Raw genomic sequence first — 25,840 nt, forward strand, 5'->3', positions numbered from 1 at the left:
AAGATATAATTTAAGATATTATTAACTCTTTAAATATGGTTTGTAAACATTGTGTGATCTGGAGAAGGGTATTTCTAGTCAGCCTTTCCCTTGCTTTTTATTATGCAAGGAGGTTGATTTGAACCCAGTACCTCCAAGACACAAGTGGAAATACTCAACCACTGCACCAGGCCGCTCTTATCTAAACATGAAGCTGTAGATTTAATTAAATCAGGAAGAAGTTTCATGACGGCCCATTCCAATGCCGCTAAAGTTCCAGAAAAATCCCATCCCAATTCCCAATACACACGCACAGTAAAATGTCCAGGCTACCCACGGTAATATGGGCATTTTATCTTTGTTATAGACAGTAATGTAAAGACAGGTCAGGATATTTATTAGTACTATGAAAAGTATAAGAGGCCAGTTCCTAGAATGACGGTTTTTCTAGTCACACAATGTATGTACACAGTGATAAAGTTTACAAGGACGAGCTGACAACATGACTGCTTAAAAGCTAAGTTCGAAGATTGAAAAAATGTAGATCAAACTGTCTGTATGATTCACAATATGTTTTCATCGTTAGCATCCTATTAACGAGGGTTTCAATATTAGAGATTTTTTTTCCGGATTCTTTTGTTACCTGACAATGATTCATAAGATGCCAACCTATTTTACAACATGTGAGCATATACTCACTTCAATACAAATAGGTGACAACTTTGTAAATCATTGGGTGCAAATTTTGAAGGCAGAAACGGAGGTTGCCGAAACATACCAACATAGGTCTAGTTTCGAAATTGTCGCCAAGACAATGCCAGCGGTGAAGATGGCTTGTCATTCGGACTTGCGGTTTGAGAGGTTAAACATTGTAAATGGATTTTGCAAATAATTTTTGACATCATCACTTTGTTTGTTTTTGCATGCCACCAGTCATTCCCGACGCGCTAGAAGTATTAGGAGACCGTAATTCTGTCAGGAATGATGCGCGAACATACGCGCACTGTTTGGATGCATGCAGTTCTAAGCAAAAAAAAAAAAAATGGCATCATCAAGATTCTCAACATCTAAATTTAAAATATCTTAACTCTTAAACCGTTTGCCCGATTTGTGATCCATCTACACAATTGACTTCATCTTGAAGAGATCTTAATTCTATAAATGTCATTAATTCTTAAAACCTCATTGACAGTAAGCTGTTTTATATTTCAGACATGCCATTGAGAAATGGCTGACGAGTTCTTTGGTTGTGTCGATAAAAAGTTCAGCTCATGAATCTATCTTTCGAACACGCACAGTCAGAATGTAGGATCAAAGAGGTCAATGCTTGCTGAAGTTTATCGTGTTCACTTTCTCATCTGTTTATTATCACCTTTGTTTATGCACCCATTTTGAGTTTGTTACTTGTTCAGGCAACAATCTGTAAAAAAGTTTCTCACTGTTTGCATGTACTGCACAGGAAATGATGATAGTGTAAGGAGCCCGCACTCACCGAGGAGCATGCACGAGATAGTTTTCAAAACCTCCTATTTAGCGTTTGCCGTTTCACTGGAGCATACCCACAAACTATGACCGTGAGTATTTTTCTTGTTGAGACTATATGCTGAAACCTTTTGTCACGTATAACTTTTTGCTAATGCTTTTTTTTTTCTGGACTTCCAATCAACTCTAAAACTTCTGACTGTTTGTTGATCCGTAACTCCGAACATTTTGTTGCTTAGGTCGTAAGCTATGATGTTAAACAAGAAAGGTTCGCACAATTGCATCGAGCTGCACTCGGATTCCCACAAGAAAGTTTCTTCTCAGGTACCCCCAGCTACACTGTACCATTCCGTAACCCAATGGCTGCCCTGAACTGAAGGGTCTGTTCTCCTATTGCGGTATGGTGCCATATTCTGGGAACCTTCCTTGGACACACTAATGGAAAAGTACATGATGTTTGGATCAAACTTCTACTCTCACTGTCAAATTCTAGCATTCTATTGTTGCTCCTTTTTAAATTGACAGAATATATGTCCCCATTCCTGTCTTATGTGCGAGGGAGAAGATCTAAGCTTCACTAGTTAGATAGTTTTGGTAATGGAAACAGGTCACATGGTCAATATATATAGTGTTTTTTTTTTTTTTTGACTTCTACGAGATCTCTACTGAAAACAGTGAATTTGTTAGTACACATTGTTTTGTACAACTTGTAGCAAGTGAAGCAAATGAACTCAGAAATTTGCAATTGCAGCTTGAGCTGCAACCATGGAAAACTGGAAACACCGTGAACATGTATGCATATTATATCCTGGTATTCTTCTATGGTGAAGAAATGGATTTTTTTAGGCAGGAGCTACTCTCTTGGCTATTGGCTTGCACGCGATTTCATCCTTTCTAATTGGAACAATTTTTAACTGTGTATGGGTGGAACTTGCAAAATTAACTGATTAGGTTTTTGTGTCGTAAATAGCGCAGATTTGTGTGGACTTTCTACATATCTTTCGCTTTGGATGTATGTAAGCATTAGGATATATAGAGTAAATTCCATTTTTTACTCCTAGTTTGTCATCTGTGACACAAATTATGGGTTGCGAGGCCGGTGTTTTACCGATTAGATATCTTGGGATACCAGTTCATTATAGGACCCTCCGAAATGCAGAATGGCATCATGTTGAGAGTCGATTTATTTCTAAACTTGGCTGTTGGCGAAGTAAATTAGTCTCATATGGCGATAGACTTGTTCTTATCAAATCGGTTCTAACAAGTCTGCCAATGTTCATGCTTTCAAAAGGGGTTAGGAAGAGACTTGACTTCTTTCGGTCCAATTTCAAAAGGGGTTAGGAAGAGACTTGACTTCTTTCGGTCCAATTTCTTTTGGCAATCGGATGGAAAAAAATCGTTTATTAAAGTGGAGTATGCTATGTCGTCCCAAAGATCAAGGGGGTTTAGGGATTGAGGTACTCAGCTAAAGATTAAGTGTTTACTCAGCAAATAGTTGTTTAAACTTCTTACCGAGGATGGTGTGTGGCAACATTTGTTACACAATAAATACCTTAGGAATAAAACTCTAGCTTAGGTAGAAGTTAAACCCACAGATTCTCAATTCTGGAAAGGTCTAATGTGGGTAAAACAAGACTTTTTTAGTACATGCTCGTTCAAGGTCGGAAATGGATTAACGACGAGGTTTTGGGAGGATATTTGGCTTGGAGATATGCCTTTTGCCCAACAATATTCTTCCCTGTATAACATTGTTCAACATAAAAATATGTTGGTTTCGACGGTTCTTGCTCAGACCCCTATTAATATATGTTTTAGGAGGAGCCTAAATAATCATAAATGGAATGAATGGTTGCATTTTTGTCAAAAGCTAATTACAGTAAATCTCTCACACAAACAAGATAGATTCGTATTGGAAACTAACAGCTGGACTATTTATGGTTAAATCTATGTATCTTGATTTGATGAATGAACATACTAGATTTGTTCGTAAATATCTATGGAAACTTAAAATCCCTTTGAAAATTTAAAAAATTATGTGGTTTCTTCATAACAAACTCTTATTAACTAAGGATAATTTGGCAAAACGGAATTGGGGGTGTCAGAAATATTGTTTCTTTGATTCTAATAAAACAGTGGAGCATTTGTTTCTTACCTATCCGTTTGTAAAGATAGTTTGACGCATGGTATATTTTGCTTATAATATTATGGATAATATTAATAACATGTTTGGCAACTGGTTAAATGGAGTTAGCAAATTTTATAAGGCTAGGATACGTATTGGTATCTATGTTGGTCTATTTAGATAAGTCGAAATGACATAGTTTTTAACACATAAATCTATCAATTTGTTGCAGGTTATTCATCAAGCTACGCACTGGATTCAGTTATGGGTGTTCCTACTCCCGGAGGATCATCGGTGGATGCAACCGGCTGTTGACGGTTGCTCAAGACTCCTTTTTTCGGGCTACTGGGTGGCCACACATTAGTAGATTATCAAATGGATAGCTTCTTTACGTGTCTCATTTTTCTTTGGTTGATTCATGTATCAACCTTGTCTGATTCATGATTGTAAACTTTTGATTGCCTCATACTTTGAATCTTTTTAATACAGAGCAGCCGTGTGTATCACTTGATGCAGAGCCTGAGGCGAGGCTCCCGTTTATACAAAAAAAATATGTGACACAAATTACCCTGTTTAAAAGCAATTCCTTCCGCTTACCCCATTTAGTGCAACATTTGCCAGATTTTACCCCATTTATAAGATTTAAAAGCATTGAAAGGTTTGAGCTCGTCGTCAGATCTTTGTGGTATGCCGCTACAGAAGGTTAATCTCTTAAGACAGATGTAATCCAAAACAAATGCTTCAGCCGATCATCTCTCTTCGTGAGTGCAATCTCAAAGCAAAAAACAATATCTGTTTATGAGTGACGAGACATCGTCCGTAAAGCAAACAAATGAGGGTCGTCCTGAGCTCCCATGCAAACACAAATTGCTTCCATCGCTTCCTTTTTTGTCCTACTTGCTACTCCTCAGTCATGGAAAATTCCTTGCGCAGAAAAACATAGCCTAATAGGCACGCTCGATTCAACGTTTAGTGGAGAGACATACACTAGCGAGCGCAACGTGGGAACACACCTGACGGCTGCAAACGTGAAGAAAAGAGGAAGGTCTGCGCGCGCATCAAGAACGCGCGCCATAATTCTCCTCACTGCCCACTCTCCCGTCTCACTCGTCTGTTCTCACCCACCCTGTCATCTCCCTCCTCTCTACTCTCTTCACCGACTGTTGCTCTGCCACCGGTAGATCCAAGACAACCGTAACGAGGATGAAAGAGCGAGCAATCGAAGCCATAATCAAGCAAGCCTTCATCGATACCGAGCCAGACATCTTCTTCCACGGTTCAAGCTCTGCTCACCAAGGTTCAACAATGGTGGTATGTCTCGAATCTGTTCTTATCCGATCTAATACACATAGATCTGCTTGTACAACAGTTGTTTCTAAGCTTCTATCTGATATGGACGACATATCTGCAGCGTTAGGATTAACTGCGAGTTCATATGGTAGATTATCATGCTTATCCTTTTTGTGGCATCAACATCTACCTTCGGATAAGCAGATCTATGGTCAGCCACATGTTCTCTATGATTTCATTTTCCCGATTGGGCCAGCTCGATGATTAAAATGTGGCACTATGGCGTGATGATATTTTTCTACCAAACCTAATGGTGCAATCAATGAACTTTCATTGATCATGTCCTTGGTTTAGTAGGATCATCTCTTCACTATGGGTGTGCTTTGTTATATGAGGTTAATTGTTATGCACAAATTTATGTTCTCCATGGTCGATGATTCAAATATGGCCCAAACCAAGGAACGGAGTAAGCGAACCATGTGCATTGTACTAATAGTAATGGTTAGCGTTGAACTATGTTCACTTACATCGTCCTTGAGATTTGTGTGGCTGATATGCCAATGGTTAAAATCCGGCTCCAAATATGTGCCACCAATGATCCTATCTAACCTTGTGTAGTGTACAATCACCGATGACTGTGCATGGTACTATGTCAGAAAGGATCATTCTTGGCGCTAGGTTTTCCTATTATATGAGGCACATTGCTTGTTATGATTGTGTTGTTCCTTGTTGTTGTTCCAAGCCGATGACTATAACCTGAGACACACTATATGTCACAGGGATGATCTATTGAACCTTATGTTGGGTACAAACACGAATGATTGTACACGATGCTTGGTTCACGAGCACCATCCCTGTGATGTTTGCAATTTACTTGAACTGGTCGATGATTAAAACGTGGCACCATCTTATCGGAATGGGAGTCTACAAGACCTTTTGATATGTCCATGCATTATGCTTGCACATTTGACTTGGTCTTGTAAGCACTTTTCCCTTCATTGTGTCTTTACATGAGGCTTTCCCTCTTTTTGCTTCTTCTAATTGCCTTCTTCTTTCTCGTGTTCCAAGATGATGATGGGTGCACCGGTGCACAACCTCGGCGATGGATGTTTCAAGGATGCTGGAGGGCAGCTCAGCCAGGAGGACAAGGGGAAGACCTCCCAAGATCAGTCACTTCCATGACGATCCTTGTCCAATCCAGTTCGCAAAGGTCGTGCTAGCGCTAGGGTTGGAAATGCTTCCAATTCCACCAGCCTTCGTCCTTAACTCGACACCATCCCAATGACAATCATCTTGAAGACGAACATTGGCTGCTCCTAGATGGTGAAGCTCAAGGACGTGAATGACACAACTTTCATGGATCAATGGTGGCCCGGTTTTTCCATTGCACACGACATCAAAATCGGTTACTTCATTGCTTTAAAGGTGCCCAGGGGCGATGTCTTCAAGGTGACTATATTTTACTACAACATGACTAAGGTGGTGAAGAAGTGCCCAGATCATGCTCCAACCCTTGCCATGTTTGATGAGTGAACCATGCCCGATCGTCTGTCTGCATGCCGTACTGAACTTTGTCTAGTTTAGGGTCGAACTATCTATGAGCGTTTGCGAACTGTCGTGAACTATGTATGAACCTATGTATGTTGTCGTGAAGTTTATGTTCAACATGTTGTCTGTTGCTATGTATAAGCTTATGTTTGTTGCTTGCTTATATTACTGCCCCATAGTAATGCACAAAAGGGTTGGTAACCTCACCAGTTCGACAAGTGGTTATCACATCCCCCATTCAACACATAACCAAACAACATGGATATTCATTTCTCCCACCGAGTCAAAATGGAATTGTTGGCAATCAATCGAAGTGCATAAACATGCCCAAGACAAGTATGGACCCCCATACAGCTCTCACTAGGCCAAATTGCACATCACTCAAATTGTACATATTGACCGGGTAATTTTTACATTCTTTTTTGTCATAGCAATGATATACATGTCTATAAAGAGTATTTGATCCAGTCTTAACATGTAAAAGATGACATTGTCATCATGCAAGGCTTAAATGGGAGATCAAGTGATTTTTAACTTGACAATCTAATTTGGCTAACCTCGTGACCAAGTGAGTATAATCTGTCAACTAGGATCGAAAAATATTGTCAAAACATATTGTTGTATTAAATCCGTGTGTACGGAAAGCTAATATGGGGCAGTACCCTAGATAGCACAATCCTAACATAAAAGCTCAGGAGACATCCATGGGCAGCAAATTTCAGTCGGGCTGCAATTTATCACAACACTCAAATTTTAGCTTGCTCTAGCAGAAAATTAAAGATAGTAGCTAGAGCTCCCATGTTTATGTGCAGTAGTAATTGAGATCTGTATGATATTTGTAATCAATTCTATTCATGAGTTTTTAATATGAAGCATAGAAAATGCTCAGGGTTCCACTATCATAAAAAGATAACGAAACATGATTCAAGCACTTGCCCATAGGCAAACCCACATTAAATATAAAGAAACAAGAAAGAAATCAAACTACCATCATCCGAAAACCAAGATTTCCCAAGCACCAAGCTAAGTTAAACTTGCAAACTCTCAGTCTCTATAAACTCACCATTACAGACGTATGATCATTACCCTTCAACCAAGCTATTCTATTCCACTTCTACATACAGAAAAAACTAAAGGAGCATACTTAATAATACGACGAAACATTTATACGAAACACCTATCCCGAGCACACGCAAGGGAATCGTAGATAGGCAAGTGAAATCCAATCCACGAAATAATTTGAACCATGGATGACACAGTTGTGGTAAAGGTCATAATTGGCGGACCCTCATGGACAAATGATTGATTTAACTATTCAAATCAATTTACATGAGGGACTTTCTTTGACAGAATAGCTTGCAAAGGGGTTGTAGATACTGTTGTACGAACAACATATGTTGGATATCTTACATGTAGACTTGTTGAAGTAGTTCAACATATTATTGTGCGTAGAAGAGATTGTGGTATTTCAGTTCTAAACCTCGGAAACAAGCATAACCAAGATCACAACCTCGCGACAATGTACTCAACACGGCTATTATTCAAAAGCCTATTTTACAGAGGTCACAAACAGGTTGACATAGCAGATGTAGGCAAACACAACGACAATATGACACATCTTCCACTACTCATCCTCGTCCGACGAGCTCTGATCTTCAATTTGTAAAGTTCCCTTCCTTGAAGTAGAGGCTCGGAGCGAAAGCGCCATCACCTGAATTGCGTCTCCACCTGCTAAAACATCATTCTTATGACTACCTGACTGTAAACCATCCCTGTATCTAAAAAAGGAACATGCATAACAGTTAACAGATGATCTCTACAGGTGAGATATTATCAACTTAAATTCAAAACATGCTTGATTTATTAACTTCCACAGGGCCTGGCACAAAGATGCGACTCCAACAACATGTAAATTAGTTTTGCCAGTAAGTTTTTATGCAATCCATGTAAAATACTGACTACATTTTGCAGGTGTATCCATGACACTCATTGGCTTGGTAACTACACTCCAGATAAACAGTATGATGATGAATTGTTTCCAATTCATCACAAACCTGCATTTGAAATTTCCTTGCCAAACCCTTTTTCGCATACTATCTTTAGTTGCAATAGCATTATGCCAAATCAACCGCTACCAGATTTCTATTTTTGTGGAATTATAGCTTCCCACAAATGTTTAACATTTCTTTTTGTCATATTCTCATGTAATTTCTTATACAAGGAGTTTACAAAAAAAAAATGCCAGAGTTTGTCAAATTCCAAATAGGTTTGTCTTCCTCCTCACCCAGAGGACACCTCATTATTTTATCAACCATTCTTCTCAATTCTTGTTGATTTTCATCTAACCACCTTCTGTAATTAAATTGCCAATTCAGCAGAGCTGCATTAGCCACATAACTATTTTTGTTCATTACAGATTTCAAAAAGAGGAAACATGTTTTTTCAGAGGTTGAGATGTGCACAAAGCATCATAACAATTTCTCATACTTATGTTATCCATATATGTTTGTTTAATTTAAGTATATCACACCAACAAGCAGAGTCAAATTGCTTACGATCTATCAAAGTTATATGTTTAAAATGGACATACTTTGCTTGAATCAAACCTTGCCACATACATCCTCACCACTTTCTAATTTCCACCACCATTTGCATAAAAGACTTGTATTCATTTTTTCCATGTTTTAAATTTCCAAACACCCTTTTGTTTTTGTCAACAAAAAAATTCATATGATATTTTCTAGTAAAATTCACCCCTTGCCAAAAGAACTTTTTTGAATCGTCAGCAAATTTTAATTAAAAGTTGTGAGAAATGTAAACATAGACATGTAGTAGATGTAAATACCATTCAGTGAAGCATCTATATACACGGGTCTCCCGGCAAGAGACACTGAACCACCTTGCCACCCATCCAAATATTTTAAATTTCTTTCCTCAATAAATTTTAAATCCGTATCGTAATAGTAACATTTCTTAATCTCAAATATCTTTGACAAAAAAATTCGAGAATACACCCTGGAAGGTGTATCAATAATATAGAAGAAATGCTAGGACAGCCGGTACAACGCCAAGAAGGCTATAACTCCACACAAACACCAAGATAACACACCTTCTACAAACCGATGATATACAAATATCTTTATTCTATGAAGTAGTAATAGTAACATATTACATAGGCATCCGAGATCATAAATTTCTTCCATCATACTATCATTCTGAAAGATAATGAGTAGATACGTCTTTGTACGTACAGATTGCGAATACAACTTTGTAGGCAGCAGCGGATGCAGACTACCAGGTATACGTACTAATCTACAAGGCAGCTGCACGATCCACCATGGCAAGGCCCTCTTCGAGATGCTTGAGCACGCTTTCGTCCGCGAGCAGCTCCGGCGCAAAGAGATTCTTCCAGCCGTTGCACCACGCGGTGGCCTCCGCCAGCGGGGGCCTCGCGGCCAGCAGCCAGTGTCGGAGCGCGCCTTTCCACTTATCGAAGAACAACTCTGCTTCCAGCATCGACACCACGTCCTCAGCGCGCGCGAGAGGTGCCCAGAGCATCACCGTGCGGAACGAGGAGTCGACATGCTTCGGCGGCGTGACCCTGAGCTCCCGCACCAGCCGCGCCAGCTTCGGTACGACGTGGCGCCGGCTGAACACGTCCCACAGCGTCGGGTCAAGGTACTCCTTCCACGGCGAGACGACGCCGTAGCCTCTGTTCGCGATCTTGCTCTCCACGAAGCCGTACAAGCTCCTCGGCAGGTGGCCCATGATCGGGATCATCACCGGTAGAAAAACAGGCTTCCGTCCAGCCCCATAAGTCGCGAAGCTATAGGAACCGCGACTAATGAGACCTTTAGTCGCGGTTCGGGAGGCGAACCGCGACCAAAGGTTTGGGTCCAGGGCGCTCGGTGGCCAGCTGGTGCACGTGGGGGGCTTTAGTCGCGGTTGGCCAAGGCCTTTAGTCGCGGTTGGCCAGGCCAACCGCGACTAAAGCCCCTCCCCTATATATACCCATCCAGCAGCCAACACTTAGCCATTTGGAGCCATTCTCTTCACAAACTTCACAAGTGGGTGTTAGGTTTGCTTTTGGTTCCTCTTATGCACATAAGGTGTTTGATGAAATGCCCCAAGAGCATGAAACAAACATGATATGAAGTGTTGGAGCCACACTTGAGCTTTCTCATTTATTTTTTCCTCCTCGATCGCGGTTAGCAACTTGAACCTTTGATGTGTCATTGATAAAATATGCATGTGTGTAGTTCATTGTTTAATTTATATTATTTGTAGCTAGTTAGTTTAACAAATGCATGATGGTTAATTATATATTTTATATTATAATAATGCAGATGAATCGGCAATGGATGTACGGTAACCGACTCTCCGGCGAGTTCACTACGAGTTTGAAAGATTTCCTCGTAGTGGCTAATGCGAACAAGCATGGGGGTTTTGTTATCTGTCCATGTGTTAACTGTAAGAATCAGAAGGGTTACTCTTCATCAAGAGATGTTCACATGCACCTGCTTTGGCATGGTTTCATGCCAAGCTATAATTGTTGGACCAAGCATGGAGAAAGAGGGGTTATAATGGAAGAAGATGAAGAAGGGGATGATTTCATCGATGAAAGCTATCTTGCTCATTTCGGTGATACTTTCATGGAGGATGCTGAAGGTGAAGGGGAAGGTGAAGGGGAAGGTGAAGAAGAGGCACGTGATGATCCCGTTGATGATCTTGGTCGGACCATTGCTGATGCACGGAGACGCTGCGAAACTGAAAAGGAGAGGGAGAATTTGGATCGCATGTTAGAGGATCACAGAAAGGCGCTGTACCCCGGATGCGATGATGGTCTGAAAAAGCTGGGCTGCACACTCGGATTTGCTGAAATGGAAGGCACAGGCAGGTGTAGCTGACTCGGCATTTGAAAACTTGCTGAAAATGTTGAAGAATATGTTTCCAAAGAATAACGAGTTACCCGCCGATACGTACGAAGCAAAGAAGGTTGTCTGCCCTCTAGGTTTAGAGGTTCCGAAGATACATGCATGCATCAACGATCGCATCCTCTACCGCGGTGAATACGAGAATTTGAATGAATGCCCGGTATGCACCTGCATTGCGTTATAAGATCAGAGGCGATGACCCCGGTGACGATGTTGAGGGCCGAAACCCGGGAAGAGGGTTCCCGCCAAGGTGATGTGGTATGCTCCTATAATACCACGGTTGAAACGTCTCGTTCGGGAACAAAGATCATGCCAAGTTGTTGCGATGGCACAAAGAGGACCGTAAGTCGGACGGGGAGTTGAGACACCCCGCAGATGGAACGCAATGGAGAAAGATCGACGGAGAGTTCAAAGATTTTGCAGCCGACGCAAGGAACATAAGATTTGGTCTAAGTACGGATGGCATGAATCCTTTTGGCGAGCAGAGCTCCAGCCATAGCACCTGGCCCGTGACTCTATGCATCTACAACCTTCCTCCTTGGTTGTGCATGAAGCGGAAGTTCATTATGATGCCAGTGCTCATCCAAGGTCCGAAGCAACCCGGCAACGACATCGATGTGTACCTAAGACCATTAGTTGATGAACTTTTACAGCTGTGGGGCAGACCTGGTGTCGGTGTGTGGGATGAGCACAAAGAAGAGGAATTTGACCTACGAGCGTTGCTTTTCGTAACCATCAACGATTGGCCTGCTCTTAGTAACCTTTCGGGACTGTCAAATAAGGGATACAATGCATGCACGCACTGCTTACATGAGACTGAAAGTGTACATTTGACAAATTGTAAGAAGAACGTGTACCTTGGGCATCGTCGATTTCTTCCGAAAGGTCATCCAGTAAGAAAGAAAGGCAAGCATTACAACGGCAAGGCAGATAACCGGCCGAAGCCTGCGGAACACTACTCGGTGCTGAGGTATTTGATATGGTCAAGGATTTGAAAGTCATCTTTGGAAAGGGTCCCGACGGACAATCGGTTCCGAAGGGAGATGACGGGCACGCAGCCATGTGGAAGAAGAAATCTATATTCTGGGAGCTAGAATATTGGAAAGTCCTAGAAGTCCGCTCTGCAATCGACGTGATGCACGTTACGAAGAATATTTGCGTGAACCTCCTAAACTTCTTGGGCGTGTATGGGAAGTCAAATGATACAAATGAAGCACAGCAGGACCAGCAAAGTTTGAAAGACCCTGATGACCGGCATCCGGAACGGTTTCAAGGTCGTGCCAGCTACGCTCTGACCAAAGAAGAGAAGGTCATCTTTTTTGAATGCCCGAGCAAGTATGAAGGTCCCGTCCGGATTCTCGTCCAATATAAAGGGAATAATAAACATGGCGGAGAAAAAGTTCCAAAACCTGAAGTCTCACGACCGCCACGTGATTATGACACAATTGCTTCCGATTGCTTTGAGGGGCTCCTGTCGGAAAATGTTCGAGTAGCCATTGTGAAGCTATGTGCATTCCTCAATGAAATCTCTCGAAGGTAATCAATCCAGAAGTTCTACCACGGTTACAGAACGATGTGATCCAATGTCTTGTCAGTTTCGAGTTGGTGTTCCCGCCATCCTTCTTCAATATTATGACGCACCTCCTGGTTCACCTAGTCGATGAGATTTCCATTCTCGGTCCTGCATTTCTACACAATATGTTCCCCTTCGAGAGGTTCATGGGAATATTAAAGAAATATGTTCGTAACCGTGCTAGGCCAGAAGGAAGCATCGCCAAGGGCTATGGAAATGAGGAGGTAATTGAGTTTTGTGTTGACTTTGTTCCCGACCTTAAGCCGATTGGTCTTCCTCGATCGCGGCACGAGGGGAGACTAAGTGGAAAAGGCACGATCGGAAGGAAATCAACGATATGTATGGACGGCCATTCTCCGACCGAAGCAGCACCACACAGTTCGACCAATTCCAGCTTGGTGGCTCCGTACTTTGAGAAACACAAGAATATTTTACGCTCGGACAACCCTGGGAAGCCTGAATCTTGGATTAGGAAGGCCCACATGGAGACTTTCGGCAGTTGGTTGAGAAAACATTTAATGAATGACGATCATGTTGTAGATCAGCTGTACATGTTGGCCAAGACACCATCTTTGACTATAACGACTTTCCAAGGGTACGAGATAAATGGGAATACATTTTACACGATCGCCCAAGATAAAAAGAGCACCAACCAAAACAGTGGCGTCCGCTTTGATGCAGCAACCGAGAATGGGCAAAAGGTCACATATTATGGTTACATAGAGGAGATATGAGAACTTGACTATGGACCCTCCTTTAGGGTCCCTTTGTTCCGGTGCAAATGGTTCAAGCTAACAGGAGGTGGGGTAAAGGTGGACCAGCAATATGGAATGACAATGGTGGATTTCAACAATCTTGGTTACCTTGACGAACCATTCGTCCTAGCGAAAGATGTCGCTCAGGTTTTCTATGTGAAGGACATGAGTAGCAAACCGAGGAAACGGAAAGATAAGAAAACGATCGAGTACATCATGCGATGATCCAAAGCGCCACATTGTTCTTTCAGGGAAAAGAAACATCGTGGGAGTGGAGGACAAGACAGACATGTCAGAAGATTATAATATGTTTGCTGAAATTCCGCCCTTCAAAGTGAACACCGACCCAAGCATTAAGTTAAATGATGAGGATGCTCCATGGATACGGCACAATCGTAAGCAAGCGGGGACACAAGGGAAGAAATGATGTGTAATAATTTATTGTACCAAACTTTGTTGAATGGATCATGTGAATTATATTACCCGTGATGTGTTTGGTGTCCATTTTCGAATGATTCAATTGACTCGAGATAGCACTGATGATACATGAAATTTTGAGTGATTTAGTCATACTCCTGCCTAGGCGTATAATATGCATACTCGTAGTCTTCATAGTCGCCGCCATTGTACTGGTAGTCGTCGCCTTCTAAGTTGCCACCGTCGTCGTCGCTGCCGTCGTCGCTGTCATCGGGTGGCGCTCGTGGCTCGAACTGAGGATAGCGCAGGCGGGGGATATCGCTGGCCGTGATGTAGTCCATGGCGCTCTGTAGAGTCCGGCCGTACCACCATAGCCGACGGCCGGCCTTGTGGAAGTTCCCAGGAGGCAGACCATCCTCCTCATACCTGGCGAGCGCCCTCTCACGCCGATTGATGAAGAAGGCGTCCCAAGTATGCTGGTTATCGGGATGCCGGCGGGGATTCATCCGCTGCTCCGGCGTGAGGTCGAGGTAGTAGTGGTTCGTGATGGCCGCCGGCGCGCGGCACTCGAGGGACGGGAGGGACCGGCACGCCGCCGGCGCTTAGGCTCCAGCCGCCGGGGACGCGGTAGCCCGGTGGGCAAGGGTAGTTCGAGGCGCAAAGCTCCTCCACCTGCTGGTAGGTTAGAGTGGGTGCGGTGAAAGCCATGAGAGAGTGATGAGAGATTGTAGAGATGTGATAATGCTGGCCAAGCCGGGCTACATATATGTAGTGACAAATGGCGGGAAAAATGGGAGCGGGAAGACAAGAGGCGGGAAGAAAGTGGCGGGAAGAAATTGGCGGGAAGAAATTGGCGGGAAGAAAGAGGCGGGAAGACAGGGAAGAAATGGCGGGAAGACGAGGCGGGAAGAGGGGGTCGACGGAAAGACGAGGCGGGAAGAGGGGGCCAACGAGAAGACAGAGGCGACCGGGAAGAAATTTTGAATTGAATTAGTTTTATTTTTATGAATTTATTGATGTATTATTTGTATTTTTAAAATTTTGAATTGAATTAGGTTTATTTTTCTGAATTTTTTGATATATTATTTGTATTTTTAAAATTTTGAATTGAATTAGTTTTATTTTTCTGAATTTTTTGATATATTATTTGTATTTTTAAAATTTTGAATTGAATTAGTTTTATTTTTATGAATTTTTTGATATATTATTTGTATTTTTAAAATTTTGAATTGAATTAGTTTTATTTTTCTGAATTTTTTGATATATTATTTGTATTTTTAAAATTTTGAATTGAATTGGTTTTATTTTTATGAATTTTTTGATATATTATTTGTATTTTTAAAATTTTGAATTGAACTAGTTTTATTTTTCTGAATTTTTTGATATATTATTTGTATTTTTAAAATTTTGAATTGAATTAGTTTTATTTTTCTGAGTTTTTCTGTATTTTTAACATTTTGAAAAACAAAAAGTAATTCAAAAATACCTTTAGTCGCGGTTGGCCTCGCCAACCGCGACTAAAGGTCTGTGCGCGCGCGGGAACGAAAAACCGGCGAAAAAAAGCCTTTTGTCGCGGTTGGTGTCGCCAACCGCGACAAAAGGCCTCCCCTATAAAAGCTCGCGGCGCCCTCGCGCGATCCACACTTCGTCTTCTCGCTCGAAACCGCCGCTCACAGAGACGCGTCACAGACGCCCGACGCCGCCGGACGACACGCCGCCAACGACGCCGCCGGACGACGCCGAAACGCCGCCTCGATCTCGCAGTCTCTCGCCGCGCCGCGCCTCGCCGTGTGTACGTCGTCGACGCTCAGCTCGCCGCGCCGCCTCTCGCCGTTTCCCCGGCTGCCGTACGGGTGCGCGCACTCGCGCCACCGGCCACCACCACACGCCGCACGACCGCCGCCACCACACACCGCACTCTGCCGCCACACACCGCACTCCGTCGCTAATCTCGAGCCCCCCTGGCCGCCGCTCGATCGATCTCCTGCCGCGCCGCCGCTGCCGCATCGACGAGATGGAGACGACGACGCGGCACCGCCGCCGCCCCTCGCCGCTGCCCCCGCGACCGCTGCCGCGCCCTCTCCCGGCCGGCCGTCGGCAGGGCGCCACAGCGCGCCGCCGGCGCGCCCTCGCCGCGCGCGCGGGTTGCGCCCCGCTCGGCAGAGAACTAGAGAGGGAGAAGTTTTTTGGTTTTTTTTTTGGTTTTTTTTTAAATCGTAACTAACTTTTTTTAATTAAAATTGTAATTTAATTACACACTTTTTTGTTTACTGAACAACAAATTTACTATAAGTTTAACTATAAGTTTTTTTAATTAAAAACTAGTAAAAATGCAACTACGTACAACTTTGACTTAATAAAAATTGAACTAAAATGGGTACTAAAAAAAGAACTAAAATTTTGACTTAATTAAAAACTTTGTCTTAATTAAAAACTTTGACTTAATTAAAAACTTTGTTTAGAAAAAGAACTAAAATTTTGACTTAATAAAAATGAACTAAAATTTTGACTTAATAAAAATTGACTTAATAAAAAATGAACTAAAATTTTGACTTAATAAAAAATGAACTAAAATTGTAACGCCGCCGTACCGTCGCCAACGCCGTCAACGCGCCAACGCTACCTCTATTCATAAAAATGTAACGCCGTCAACGCTACCGCCTCTATTCAACGCGCCAACGCCAACGCTACCTCTATTCAACGCACCAACGCCAACGCCGTCAACGCGCCAACGCCAACGCGCTCGTCCTCGCCTCCCTCTTCCGCGACACCCTCTCCCACCCCTTCCTCGCCCCCTCCTTTTGCCACCGCTATTTCACCACCGCCACCGGTCTCTCGGTCACTTTTAAAATAACTTAACAAAAGTTTGTCACTTTTAAAATAACAAAAATAACTTAACCACCGTGCGTATACGGAGGGGGCACCGCCACCGCGAGGGTTATGTGTCCTCGGCACCGCCACCGCCCTTTCGCCACCGCCCTTTCGCCACCGCCACCGGTCTCTCGGTCACGCGGTCACTGCGTCCCCCTCTCGCCTCCCTCGTCGCCCTCTCTCGTTTATATGTAGAAGAGATGTGATAATGCATATACACAATTAATTTGTTTTTACTACATGTTTTCAGGACTGACATATGGCGGACGATAGAGCTGACCCGATTATGGACAACTATGATCCGGACCTTGAAGACCATATGTTCGGCATCATAAACGGCGATATTCTATATGTGCCGACCGGACAAGAAGAAGATGATATCTCTTCTTATCTGAACCTTGAGGGTGAAGATGAAGGGCGCCGTCAGCAAGATGATGCCGAAGAAACGTCGATAAACGACGATCTTCAATTGGAAGTAGCAACCACCTCCGGCGCCGAGGTATATATATACATTGAGCCTCCGGTGATACAAACTAACTGATTTGAATAAATATGTGTGTACTAACGCGCGCGACTCTCTTTCTTATTTTAGCCCTCGGCCGGATCGTCGAAACAATCGAGTACGTCGTCAAAGCGTGGCGCAACCAAGACGATGAAACCAGGAGAAACATACACCATCGAGGTTGTCGAGGAAGCAACCGGCAGGCCGCTGGAGCCCCGCAAGAACGCCACCAAGTTTATCAGCCAATGCGGAGCCGTTGTTAGAGACAACGTCTTGATCACCGTCCAGGAGTGGAATGAGCCAAAGAAGGCACATCTTGGTTTCACTTTTGTCGATAAGAGAACAAAAAAAGATTGCTTCAACAAGCTTATGAAACATTTCGTTCTACCTCCGGAATACCGCAAATACGATGAGGAGGGTAACAAGATTGAGGAAAACAAGGAGAGGTGCAAGCTAGTCAAACAGTTCGCTCTTTCTAAGATGTCCGACACATTCCGGAAATACAAGCAAAATCTAACCCATGACTTTGTCAAGAAGGGCAAGACTCCGGATTTCAAAGGACAATATGAGAAACTGCAACATGATTGGCCAGAATTTGTGAAGCAAAAGAAATCGGAGCCGTTCCTTCAAATATCGAAAAAAATAAGGAAAATGCGGCCAAGAAGGAGTACAATCATATTATGGGGCCAGGAGAGTATCGCCTTTGGATGCCTAGGTGGGAGAAGATGGAGAACGAGCTGAGGGCGCGAGGAATCCGTCCAGGTACGGAGGGATGGGACCCAAGGGCCAAAAGCTGGTGGTACGGGCACGGGGGATCGCTGAACCCGGAGACAGGGGAGTGTGTTTACCAGGGCAAAATAATTAAACCCACCCAAAAGCTTATTGAGACAATGAGGGATGCTCAAGAGGGGAGGATCAAGTTCAACAGAGAGAATGACGCCCTGACAAAAGCCCTCGGGAATCCTGAACACGGAGGACATGTACGAGGCATGGGGCACATTCCGTGGAAAGTAGGGTTCCCCCAGAACGATGACCCGTTCGGTTACAGAAGCCGTAAGAGAAAGATGGATCGGGAAGCAGATGTTGTGGCCCGGTTGGCATCGGAAATGGATGTCATGAAGAAAACCGTGAGTGTACTAGTAGCCGAAAGAGATGCAGCTCGGGCGCAGCATGAAGATCATCCATTGGATCTCGGAAGCCAGCAGCGGAGAAGCAGCGTGGCTTCCACGGAGGCCCCACCGGCTGGTGCACCGACGATCGAAATTACCGCACCGGAGCCTCCGGTGGTCGAAATTACTGCACCGGAGCCTCCTCGCTACCCCGTGGACGATATAAAGGAGATGAAAGCATGTCATCTGTATTATCCTATCGGGAACATGTCCATGAAGGTAGCCATCGGCGGTGCTTTACCACCTGGAGCACTCCACCACAACAACCCCATTCAAGATGGCTATGCTCGTGTCACGGTGGAGGACATAGTCCAAGGGTTTGAGGACCTGGACATTGACATTGCTACACCTGAAGGGGCGACAAGACTTGGAGATGTCAAGCGCCAGTTCATTCTATGGAAGAAGAAGTTTATCAAGTTTCCAGGCGAGGCGCCAACAAGTCCACCCCCCTACGGTGGTGGTGGTGGCGGCGGTGGCGGTGGTGGTGGTGCTTCACCTACACCTCCTTCACGTCAGCCGACGCCGCCCCCCAATTCACCTCCGGCGGGTAAGCAGCCGCCGCCCCTAGTCCGCCCCGGGCGGGTAAGCGAACGCCGCCCCCCAATCCACCTCCGGCGAAGAAGCAGAAGCAGCAGTCCTGAATTATTAACCCGGACCCTTACGTACCTAAGAAAACAAAGGTACCGGAGCCATCACTGAAGCCTCTCCCCACGAGACCTTGGGAACGTAGTGCCGAGGAAGTCGAGGGGGCCGCGACTGCTGATTTAGAGAAATGGAAGGCGGGCTGCAAGAAGAAAAGAGAGCCCGAGCCCAAGCCAGTATTTTCTGATGAGCAAAAGAAGTGGGCTAAGTCATTTTTGAACACACCGTCCCAAGCCGCGAAGAATCTGCCTGACGACTATGCACGTGAACTAAAGAATCAGGCACGCATGTTCAAGAAGAAGAAAGAGGAGGCCGATAAAGCGGAATTAGAAAGTGCACAAAGCGGGAAACGAGTTGTTGCCCAGCTCGGGGAACAAAGTAAACAATCGATTGCCCCGCTTATAGTGACAGCCGCCGGTCCGGATGCCCCCGAAATCATAGAAGCTGCGGCAGCACAGGGATTGACCGTAGCGAGTGCCGAGAGAACAAGCGGCCAACTTAGGTATTACTCTTCGTGAACTGTTAGGCCTTGATGAGGCGCCAGTGAAGGAGGTAGTACTTACATATGTGAAGAATGGGCCTCTCGTCGAGCCTGCGCAGGAAGAGGATCTACCTCCACAAATGAAAGGTCTGCTGAACTGGTACAAGGGTTACATAAAACATAAAAACGCCAAAGATTATATTTTTGCGGAAGTTGGATATGAGCATCACTTCAAACAATACTCTGTACAAATTCATCTGAGTGAATTGTTCCAGCTTTTCAATCTGCGCGAGCTCGACAAATCTATCATCAGTTGCTACGTTACGTAAGTGATTTATTTCTACCCCATCTCGTTCATATTGCCTGCACTATATATATATATATCCTAACTATATTGTTGTGTCCGCTATTATACATGCAGATTGAAGATTAAGGAATGCGAGTAAGGAGCATCCATGATGTTGGGTTCATTGACCCACACATCGTTAATGGATATACGTTAAAGCATCACCCCGCCGACGTGGAGAAAGACCTGTGGCGGTTTCTTGAAAAGCAGGAACTCAAAAGTGATATTCTATTTCCTTACCATTTTGGGTGAGTGTTTATGTCTTGAGCACATTCTCTTTTGTTTACTCCATGCATGGTATGTGGACGGCTAATCGATGAGTTATGCATGACGTACTGTGCATGTATCGTGTCCGCAGGTTCCACTGGATTCTGCTAGTAATTAAAGTTGACAAATCAGAATGTATCGTCCACGACTCTCTGAATATGGATAAGGCGGAGTGGACCGACATGAGACAAATGATTCAAAAGTAATTGTTTTCATTCATTTGCGCTCTATATCGATCGGCCTATTTCGTTCATTTCCTAATTAAGCTTCAAGTAATTAACTAATAACTCTCTTGTTTATTTAATTTTCTTTGCCTCGTAGGGTTTGGAGACGGTTCTCAGATACAAAGGTCGGTGAATTCAAAAAAGAGCTAAATTTCATGCGGTCAAAGGCTAAGAATGGTGGCGATATTCAGCCACCGGGAACCAATCTGTGTGGATACTATGTACGTGAGATGATCCGGAGATACACCTCTCGAGCGCGTTCCGAGTGATCTCAATGCTCGGAGGAATAACCTCCGGATGATGCTTAGTCCGAAGCTCGCTTCCGACCACTTCAAGAGGAACTAGCTGGATGGTTCAGGAGGGAAGTCCTCGATCCTAAAGGAGAACACCATTGCGAGGACGTAGAACTATACATGCATTAAATTATGTATGGAAACTTGTTCAATCTTGTATATGGTCATCCGATGATATTGAATATATATTGTATATTCCTCTTGAATTCTTTTTGGTTCTAATTTCAAATTTGTTTAAAATTGTACATTCATATGCATGTATATATGTAGTACCGTAGAATATGTGAAACTCCTTCAAAATTACAATAAAGCACAAAAGAAATAAAACAATATACAAATTAAACAGAAAATATGTTTAGGGGGGGGGCAGGTTTAGGGGGGGCCTAAAACCCTAAACCTGCGGCGGCCTTTAGTCGCGGTTGGCCAGAAGAACCGCGACTAAAGGTCCTCCGCCCCGACGGTCGCCTGGCGCCCACGTGGACGGGCCTTTAGTCGCGGTTCGTAAGCAACCGCGACTAAAGGGGGGGCCTTTAGTCGCGGTTGCGCAACCGCGACTAATGGCAGTTGCGAACCGCGACCAAAGGCCCTTTTTCCACCAGTGGATCAGCGGGCGTAGCCAGTGGCGGCAGCCCGGGTCCCACGACGGCTCCCACTCCCCCGCGTCCACGGCCATCGCCGGCGTGATCACGTGATCCACGACGTAACGCGTCACCGACGGCGGCAGCGCGGCTTTCCACGTCCCCGGCTTGCGCTTCCGCTGGAAGAACACCTTCTTGGACCTGACCATCACCGCCAGCGCTGCTCGCCGTCTCCGCGCTGTCGTCCCCTCCATGCCTCATGTCGCGCAGCGCCGAGATGATCTTGTCGCAGCACTCCTGCTCCAGAAGCAGGGCCCGCGAAAGCTTCTGCCACTCGTGCCACTTCTGATCCTCCGGTGACGGCTTCCGCGGCGGCGGCGGCGCGGCAAGGCCGTTATCGTATGGCTCCTCGCCATGCCCGATGCCGGCTTTTGGACACCCGCTCCGTGGCTTTTATGGGTGCGACGATCCCTTGCCCACGCGCGCCGAGACCCCAGCCTTCCCGATAATTCCAACGTCGCATCATGTTCGCCACCGCCGGGATCGTCAACGCGAGGCTGCCCGGCGGCTCCACTACCGCCGCCATGTCAGTTGGCCTTTTGTTCTGCCGAGTACTTCTCCGGCAAGATACAAAAACTAGCAAAGCTAGCTCCTCTAAGATGAACGCGCACGTACTAACCAATCAGGCAGGCTTCTGGATTGATTCTAGCGATTTACAGCCTAGCTAGGTGCACATATATACGCATATGCTACACTGAAGGACCTAGTCGGAGTACACTACACCTCGTATCGTACTTGGACACACACCCTACCTGTACGTGCCAAATTCTAATTAACCCGAATCCAACTTCATGTATCAGTACGGGTAGAATAAAAACAAGAAAGAAGTCTCCATACACGTCGGAGAATAAGAATCACGTACGACTAGATCAGGTCGATCATGAACCGAATTTGTGCATTTGCTCCACATCTAATAAGGTCTCATTAATTGCTACTTTGCTAGTAGCATCACGAAATACATCAAACCGTGGAGCGGAGGTGGTTTACCAGTAGCAGGACATGGCCCTAGCTAGTAGCATAAGCTGCTTTTTTTTTTTTTTTTTGAACAACTTGAGGCACCGGAGGTGCCAAACTTTCATTCAACTCATAGACAGTGTACAACATGTAATACAAGCTTTGAGTTTGCATCTGTTGAACTGCATATAGGATGGGACAATCTACGAATCTATGAGCCGAAGAAGAACAACTGAAGATAGGCTGAGACAATGTTTGCCTGAGAGTCTGATGTGCACAATTGTGAGCTACTCCATTGATATCTCTTTTAATGTGATAGGATGGAGCTGGAGAGAATCTGGTCAGGTTTTTGTATTCTGCTATAATCCTTCTAATCTCCCAGGGAACCTGTTCAAGTGTTCTCAAGTCTGTTGCTGCTGCGGATGCGAGGATGATGCTATCCATTAGAAAGGTGTGGCCACGTAGATGAAGTGCTGAAGTAATCCTAGCTGCAGCCAGCAAGGCCTCGGCCTCGGCCTCGGCCTGTAGGACTGAAGGTGCAGTAGGGATAGATGCCTGAATCATAACCATTGCCGATCGGTCATCCTCCTGAACCTGAATGAAGATACCAATTCCTGTGGCTGAAGGGAGCCCTGGAGCTTTCTTCGTTTTCCAAGCCGTATCCGTAAAGACCTTTGTTCCTTTGATCATCAAGTCCGTTCTAAGTGTATGTCCTTGCGGAGGTAGCTGATTCCCTGTTGCCTGCATATCTTTACCTTGTTCTTGCATATTTGATCTTGTGATCTGTACATGCTTCTTCAGTTTACTAACCTGCAAGACAACACTCATTTCCAAATTATGATTTAAAGCATTTGCCATATGCTAAATCTGAGCCGGGTGCAGCTGCTGCCTATTAAATAAATGATCATTCCTCGATTTTCATAAGCACCACATGAAAGTTAAAACATTAGGAAGAGTGGAATTTGGGTGGTTCATATTTACGAGATTCAAAATTATATCTGTGAGAGAGTTAGCGTTTGTGATGAGCATGTCCACTCTTATGTACCAAGGATGAGAAAACCAAGCAGCTCTGGCATAATTACAACTAAAGAAAAGATGGTAGTCTGTTTCTTCCAAATCACATCTGCAACATAATTTGCTAATGTGTTTAGAGTACTTACCAGCTCTAGCTCCCGTAGGTAGGGCCTTTCGGAGAAATCTCCACCCAAAGGTCTGAATTCTTGGAATGGCCTGTTTATTTTGCCATATCTTCTTTAATAATTGAACTGTGGCTGGGTCTACCTCTCTTGGTTTTGGCTCACCATTTTCCTGCAAATGTTGGAGACAAGCTTTATATGCACTTTTAGTGTTGCATTTACCTGTGGGAGTAAGTTTCCAACAAAGCATGTCTTCATCTGTAGAGTGAATAATGGGAGTAGACTTTATAGATTCAGCCATAGGGCTTTGAAAGAGAGTGTCAATAAGCTGAGTGTTCCAAGTTTGTTGATTCCGAAGCCACAGATCCTTTACTTGGGCTGGATAGGAATAGTTGGAAGATTGGATGATGAGAGCATCGTACAAGTTGGCCCAACCGTTGCACCAAGGTGTGCTCTAGACAGACATTTGGCCTTTGGTAATCTGATAGAAAGAGTGGGCCTTCAAAAGAGGGAGCATTTTGAGGATGGATGCCCAAAAGGCCGACTTTGGAGCATTTGAATTTGGGCGCCAAAGAGAGGAGTGTGGGAAATATTTGGATTTGAGGATAGAATGAAGAAAATCGTCGGGTTGATCCACAATCCTCCAGGCTGCCATCAGGATAAGAGCTTGATTCATGGCCTGCATGTTTCGGATACCTAAGCCTCCTTCATTCTTGGGGAGCGAGATGTCTTTCCAAGCCCCGAGACAAAGAGATCTGGAATTTGTTTCTTCTCTAACTCCTGTCCACCAAAATTTTCTAATAATAGCAGTGAGTTTCAAAATAAATTTCTTAGAGAAGAGAATGTTTGACATGTAATAAACTGGAATAGAGGCAAAGACCGACTTTATGAGCTCTAATCTGGCAGCATGGGATAGCTTGTCGGCTTTGTAGGTGCTAAGTTTCGATTTGAATTTATCAATCACAAAGTTGTAAGCTGAGGGTCTATCTTTTGAAGGCAAAATGAGAGGATGTCCCAGATGTCTAAAAGTGATGTCAATAAGAGGTACTGGGAAGATATGGGTAATTGCTTGAGCAATGTCTTGAGTAACATGTTTGCTAAAAATAATTCCAGACTTAGTCCAATTAGGTGTTTGACCATAGAGGTTGCAGAAATGACGAAGAATTTCCTTTATTCTCGTCGCCTCCTGCACTGAAGCATGGCCACAAACCAGCAAATCATCTGCGAAAAGGAGTGAATGAATCGACGGGCAGTTTGGTCCAAGCGTAATACCTGCAAGACAGGTCTGCGACATGGCATATTGCATAGAAATAGATAATTCATTGATTGAAAGTACAAATAGGTAAGGAGACAGTGGGCAACCTTGCCTGATGCCTCTATTACCTCTGAATTTTGCATACGGCTGGCCATTAATAACCACAGAGAAGGTTGGAGAAGAAACACAAGAGTGGATTAAATTAATGAAATGACCATGCAACCCTTTACGTGCGAGAGCTGAAACAATAAAGTTCCATTCAAGTCTATCAAAAGCTTTTGCAAGGTCAATTTTAAGCATGAAGGATTTGTTTTTCCAAGAGCTTAGCGAAAAAGAGTGGGTAATTTCTTGAGAAATGATTATATTGTTGTTTATACGCCTTCCCTCTATAAAAGCTTGTTGAGAGGGGTGAATATAGTCCGGTAAATGGGGCTTAAGTCTATTAGCAAGGCATTTAGCAATAATTTTATATATGACATTACAAAGGCTAATAGGTCTATAATCAGCCGGAACTAAAGGAACAAGCTTTTTTGGAATGAGCGCAATATGAGTTTATTTATGTGAGAAGGCATAATACCTGTTTGGAAAAAATTCCTTACCAACTGAACAACATCACTTCCAATCCACTCCCAAGTCGCTATGTAAAACTCCACGTTGAAGCAATCCGGACCAGGCGATGCATTTTTTTTCATCTCTTTGAGAGTGTCTAAAATTTCCTGTTCGTCTGGTGTACTATAAGTTTTATCTTGATCATCTTGTGGAAGAGTTGTTGCAGTATAGGGCCTGCCATTGTTAGCATTTGTAGAGGAAAAACTAGATCTGAAATAATTGACAAAAGTATTGCTTATTTTGTCTGGCATAAAATGGAGCACATTGTTTTCGTCCTTAACTGAAGCAATTGTGTTCCTTCTTCTTCTTTTAACTACTCATGATGGAAGAAGGAAGTGTTTCTGTCCCCATCT

The 25,840-nt window shown here is 44.0% G+C and overlaps 1 pseudogene; it reads right to left on the reverse strand.

Moving 5' to 3' along the window:
• Positions 1 to 9,733: 9,733 nt before the first annotated feature.
• Positions 9,734 to 22,059, reverse strand: LOC124671977 (annotated as a pseudogene).
• Between the last annotated feature and the right edge of the window lie 3,781 nt (positions 22,060 to 25,840).

This window comes from Lolium rigidum, chromosome 7 (genome assembly GCF_022539505.1).
Source record: "Lolium rigidum isolate FL_2022 chromosome 7, APGP_CSIRO_Lrig_0.1, whole genome shotgun sequence".
NCBI lineage: Eukaryota > Viridiplantae > Streptophyta > Magnoliopsida > Poales > Poaceae > Lolium > Lolium rigidum.